The sequence below is a fragment of the Solanum lycopersicum genome, chromosome 4 (genome assembly GCF_036512215.1).
Source record: "Solanum lycopersicum chromosome 4, SLM_r2.1".
In the NCBI taxonomy this organism is placed as follows: domain Eukaryota; kingdom Viridiplantae; phylum Streptophyta; class Magnoliopsida; order Solanales; family Solanaceae; genus Solanum; species Solanum lycopersicum.
The window spans coordinates 9515755-9521754 of record NC_090803.1 but is presented as its reverse complement, the minus strand read 5'-3'; positions in this window follow the sequence as shown (position 1 = coordinate 9521754).

The following is a 6000-nucleotide window of genomic DNA, read 5'->3' as shown; positions in this document are numbered from 1 at the left end:
CCACCATTTCTAAGATAACCAAGTCTACATGAGTACTGCTCCCCATAAAAGTCACAAGACAAGACCTATACACCTTTTCAACTATCACAGAATCCCCCATCGGAGTAGAGACACGAATAGGCATGTCAAGCAATTCACAATGTAATTTAAGACCAGTAGCAAATGAGGATGATACATATGAAAATGTGGATCCAGGATCAAATAATACAAAAGCCATGCAATCACAAACCAAAAGATTACCTGTGATGACAGCATCAGATGTCTCCGCTTCAGATCTCCCAGGGAAAGCATAACAATGTGCCCTATCACCGGTCTGTCCATTGCCCTTACCATGTTGTGCTGCAGTAGTTCCAGTTTTCCGTCACCCCGGCCGTTTTGATGACCACCATTACCTCGGCCACCATGTCCTCCTGAATAACAGCCTCTTCCATGACCACCTCTACCTCTGATTATTGGGGGTCTGTAACTCGATTTTGGACAATTTCTCCTAATATGTCCAGTCTCTCCACATCCATAACAATCTCTAGATTCAAGCATAGGTCTTTGTGAGGACGATAGAGTCTGGGGATAACCTCCAAACTTAGAGAAATGTTGACCGGTCTGTGGTGGACCTCCAACTACAGTCTGTAGTGAAGACTGAATAGCGCGGGCTGGATAACCTCCTGAACTCTGCCCTCTAGAGTAAGAACCATTAAACTCACCTCCTTTACGAAACCTCTTGGAGGTCGATGCCATGGGTGAAGTCGTCTGGCTTCACTCCCTCCACTTCTATCACGAAATCTACCACCTCCTGAAAAGATTTTGCTGCAGCAGCTACCTGTAAGGCTAACATCCATAAATCTGACCTCAACCCTTTCACGAAACGGCGAATCCGCTCTTGTGGACTAAATCAAAGATGGGTGTCATACCTAGATAATGCACGAAACTTAGCCTCGTATGCAGTAACCGATATCCTGCCTTGCTCTAAGCTCAGGAACTCATCTCTCCTCCTATCCCTCAAAGTTCGGGGTATATACTTCTCCATAAACAAGCTAGAGAATCATGCCCAAGTCATAGGTGGTGACTGTGCTGGTTGACACTCAACATGTGACCGCCACCACATTTTGGTGTTCCCCTAAAATTGATAGGTCACAAACTCAACGCCAAATCATTCCACTATGCCCATCTTATGTAGAAACTCATGACAATCAACCAGAAAATCATAAGCATCCTCAGATTCAGCACCCTTGAAGACTGGAGGTTTCAATTTCAAGAACTTACTGAAAAGTTCATGCTGATCACTTGTAATTATAGGTCCTGTAGTCAACCAAGGATACGTGTCTATTTCCAATGAGGCATCCATGCGGGGAGCCACAGTGGTTGCATGTTGTACTCCCGGAACCTAAGGTGCTGGTGCAGAAAACACTGGAGGTGTCTTGCCTTGATCAGATAACCCGCTAAGATAAGCAAGAACCTGATTAATCATCTCTGGGGTAGGTTGGGTGGTAATTCCTCATTCTGCACATGCTCATTCTCCCCTTCCTCCCCTTCTCTTACTACTTCCTCAGTCGGTGGAGGAGTCACCGCCCTAGTACTAGCGGGGCCAGGTGCTTGTCCTCTTCCTCTAGAGGACGTCCGCAGCCTCTTGCCACGGCTCCTCTTCGAGCTACAGTCTCAGTGGTTGGCTCAGACGTATCTTGTCTTTCCAGTGTTGGTGCTGGCGCGGTTGTTGCTCTAGTTCTAACCATCTGCGAAATAGAGTGAAGATGGTTAGATACCAATTTGTATAACCTAGATACCAATTGGATCCAAGTAATAGCACGAAAGAAAGAAAGAATGGAATTTTCCTAAAGTCTTATAGCTTCTCAAAGAAAAGTAATGGCGTCCCCCTACCGTTCCTAAAGACTCTACTAGACTCGTTATTGTGTGATGAGACCAACGAACCTATTGCTCTGATACCAATTTTGTCACGACCCAAAACGAGCCGCGAGTGGCACCCACACTTACCCTCCTATGTAAGCAAACCAACCAATCTAAACCCCAACATTTCAACCATAATAAACAGAATATAATACGGAAGACTTAAAACTCATTAACGAAATCAATTAATAACTTCTAAAATTCAATACTTATCATTCCCCAAAATCTGCAGGTCATCATCACAAGAATAACTATCCTCAAATTACAAAATCTAACAATTTCTAGGAAGCTAAAACAAAATACAAGAGATAGTCCATGTCCGAGCTTCAAGGACATCAAGACATGAATGAGAGAGAATCCAGTTTGAGCTAGGAACAATAGCTCACCCTGAAATCTGACGTGATGAAGACTGGCAAGAGTTGCGGTTGAGTTGAAGACGACGGTACGTTTGCTGCACTCCACAAATAACAAAGGGAAAACATACAAGTAGGGGTCAGTAAAAAACACAAGTACTGAGTAGATATCATCGGCCAACTCAAAATAGAAAGCAATATACATCAAATAATATCATAAAATCAACTACAATACTCAACAGGTGGCAACAACAAGTACAAGAACAATTGGCAACAACACCAAGCACCCCTATGAGGAGTCAAGCCTCCACACCATACTTATTTGGGAAATAGGTTCATTAAATTTTGAGTATATTAAGATAATTCAAGATTCATTCTCTTTATTCCTCTTATGTCGGAACGTGACACTCCGATCCCCTAATACTATGTGTCTGTTCGTGACACCCGATCCCCTAATACTATATGTCGGTTCGTGACACCCGATCCACTAATACTATGTGTCGGTTTGTGAAACCCGATCCACTAATACTATGTGTCAATTCGTGACACCCGATCCCCTAATACTATGTGTCGGTTCGTGACACCCGATCCCCTAATACTATGTGTCGGTTCGTGACACCCGATCCACTAATACTATTTGTCAGTTCAGGACACCCAATCCATTAACCTCATTCTTTTAGTTCATCAAGCCTTCTTTTATACAAAGGCATCATAACTAACAGAGAGGTTTTAAGGTTTAAGATTCAACAGCCACATCATGCTAATTCATCACAATTACATAATCATATCACGCAAGCACATAATTAAGCATATAGAAGACTTTACAAAATTACCCAATACATATCATTCGCTATTAAGAGTTTTACTACGAAATAGCATAAACCATAACCTACCTCCACTGAAGAATTCACGATCAAGCAAGCTATCCCCCAAAACCTTTGCTTTCTTCTTCTTTTCTCTCTTCCCTCGATCATTCTCCCTCTCTTTCTCTTTTTTTCTGATTTTTCCTTATTCAAACTCTTTTTCTTTTACCCTAATTACCATATAATTAAGTATAAAAGATGACCAAAGTAACCCACTAATTAATTCAAGGTTATCTCCTTTAACCCCCAAGTAATTGAAATATCAACATTCAACCTCTAATTTTATAATTATAAGCATGAATAGTCCAAAACGCCCCTTAAAACATTTAACAGAAATCCGACCCAGTCAGGGTTACGCTGCCTGTGACGGCCCTTCGTGCCTGCGACGGTCCGTCCTGCTGCTTCCGTCACAAAGTTCAGAGAGTTGATTTTATATAAGACTCTGTGACGGTTCATCGTGCCTACGATGGTCCGTCCTGCCATGTCGTCACGAAGTTCACAGAGTTGTTGTCAGTACCCAAATTTCCAGAATCTAAGTGTTTTGAAACGAGACCTCCTCGACGGTCCGTCGTGCCCATGACGGTCCGTCTTGGGATCCGTCGACCCAAACAGTTATTACCAGAATTAAACTCTACTACTCAAAACGACTAACAGGTCATTACACAATATTTCTTGGTTATACTTATATTTATCATTTTTTAGATAGTTCACTATTTTCTCTTTGTTTTTGACCATGTTTGTTGGTACTAACGTTCGGTAGATATTTTATCCCACAATATAGGATTCATATTTCTCTTATTAGAACAAATTCTTTCACTGTATGTCGTATGTTTTAAAAATGATTATTATGAGAAAGACAACGATAAGATTAATGGACATTCTACTTTTTTCATTCTACAAATATCACACCAAGTACACATGATGGATTAATTTTTTAAGCCTGACAAAATATCAGAAAAATTCTAAAGTAGAATGTACGAATTGAAAGAGATTACATGCCACGATCCAAAGTAAATTCTGGGCATAACATGATGGCGTACATCAAACAATATAATAGAAGTAAAGAGTTTAGATGATAGCATTTCATAAAAAAAAGTTCGACAAAAATGGAAATCTAACTTAAACCTCAAGGAAGTGTATTACATCATAGATAAATATATTGGGACTTAAAAAACTAAAATCAATAAAATATTAACGGCCCTCTGATCATGAGGACTCACTAATCTTCAAAAGCTCAAAAAGATCAACCAACCACAAGTATGGGGAAAAGGATTGTCGGACCCGACATTAGTGAAACATTGTAGACACAAATATGCATTAGAACATGGAATATATCAAGTATGATAACAATGCATAGAAGTTATGAAATCATGCTAAAAGTACTTTACATGACATTCAATGACCAAGCTAAATAATAAAATAACATGTTAGAAATCAAAAGTCATAAATGTGGTCAATGCAAGTTAAACATCTAATAAAACACATATGAGATACTTAAGAAAGTAACCTTTTTTCAATATTGTAACATTTCGCCTTAGCAAAGAGCTAAATTAAGAAATAAAAAACTAAATTAGAAAGAGCCGAATTGCGAATTTTACAAGTTATGCTTAGTTTATGAGTTTTGGGTCAATTTAAAACAATCATAACTTTCAGAACACGATAAGTTAGATTTCCCATAAGATATCAAATGAAATTTCTTTCAATCCTTTTTTCAACACCACCGAGTTTTCTAAATTTCGAGTTTGGATAATGAAGATATGTTTGTTTCAAGTCATTCTTTCCAGTTAAGAAAATTTACTTGAATTAATGATTTTTTTTATTTCTTACTTTATCAACTTTAAAGAATTTTTATTATATTTTATAGGTATAAAATAATTTGGATCAGTTTTAGAACTCTAAATTACTCTTAGGGTTTTGAGAGGAGTTCAAGAGGAGAGATTGAAGGTGATCATCAAGATTCTTGAGATTTGTGTAGGAATTTCGCTAAATTAATGTATGTAATTTTCATAGTGTGGGGTTTGTTCACCCACACGCCAATTAAGTAAATTCCAACCGTTATTTCTTTCTTGAGGTTGAATGTTTTGAATTCTTGAGGGGTGTTTTTGAGGCTTCATTCTTCATGCTTTATTTATGGAGTTTGATTAATTCTTGTTGTGAGGATTTCGATATTTGAGGATTGTTCTTGATTAAAAGTGACTATATTCTTGTGTTGTTCTATTGGGTAATTGAATCTAAGGAAATTTTGAGGAAATCAATCAACTCTACGCGAATTAGGATCAGAAAACTAGAAGAAAAATATGTCGGCTTGTTCTAGAAAGGGGTGGCTGATGACTCCACATATTGGACTCATTTAGGGCTATATTTTGTTACAATAGTGTTCTCAAATACTTTTTTTGTCTTAATTACTAAATAATAACCTTGAGTTTCAGGTATATTGAGTTTGAGGCAAAACATGGACACTACTTGTCAAAAAACAGCAAAAAGGATGAAAAGAACGAAGAAATGAAGACACGAGGATTGCCGGGTCCACTAGGTGAATCGACAATAGGACTGAAGATCGCCTTTTTTTCTAGTCTGTTGAGCCTGAAAGAAAGGATCAAATCGACGGTGAAAAGGAGTAGTCGGCACATCACCGAGTAGTTCCACAAAGCAGTACTATATCGCCCAATGATCCAAAGCACTATGATGTTGAAGGCTAGTGCAAGACAGTGGTGATCTATACCAATGGGCGAAGGCCGAGTTAATCGGCCATTCCGACTAATGTCTCCGAGTCATCCACTGCATCAAAATTTCTTGAAAACTATCGTACTTTACAAAGTACTATCAGATTTTTACTTCAAGTTCTTAAAAAACCCTCTCCAAGTATTTATAGTTTTGCAAGAACT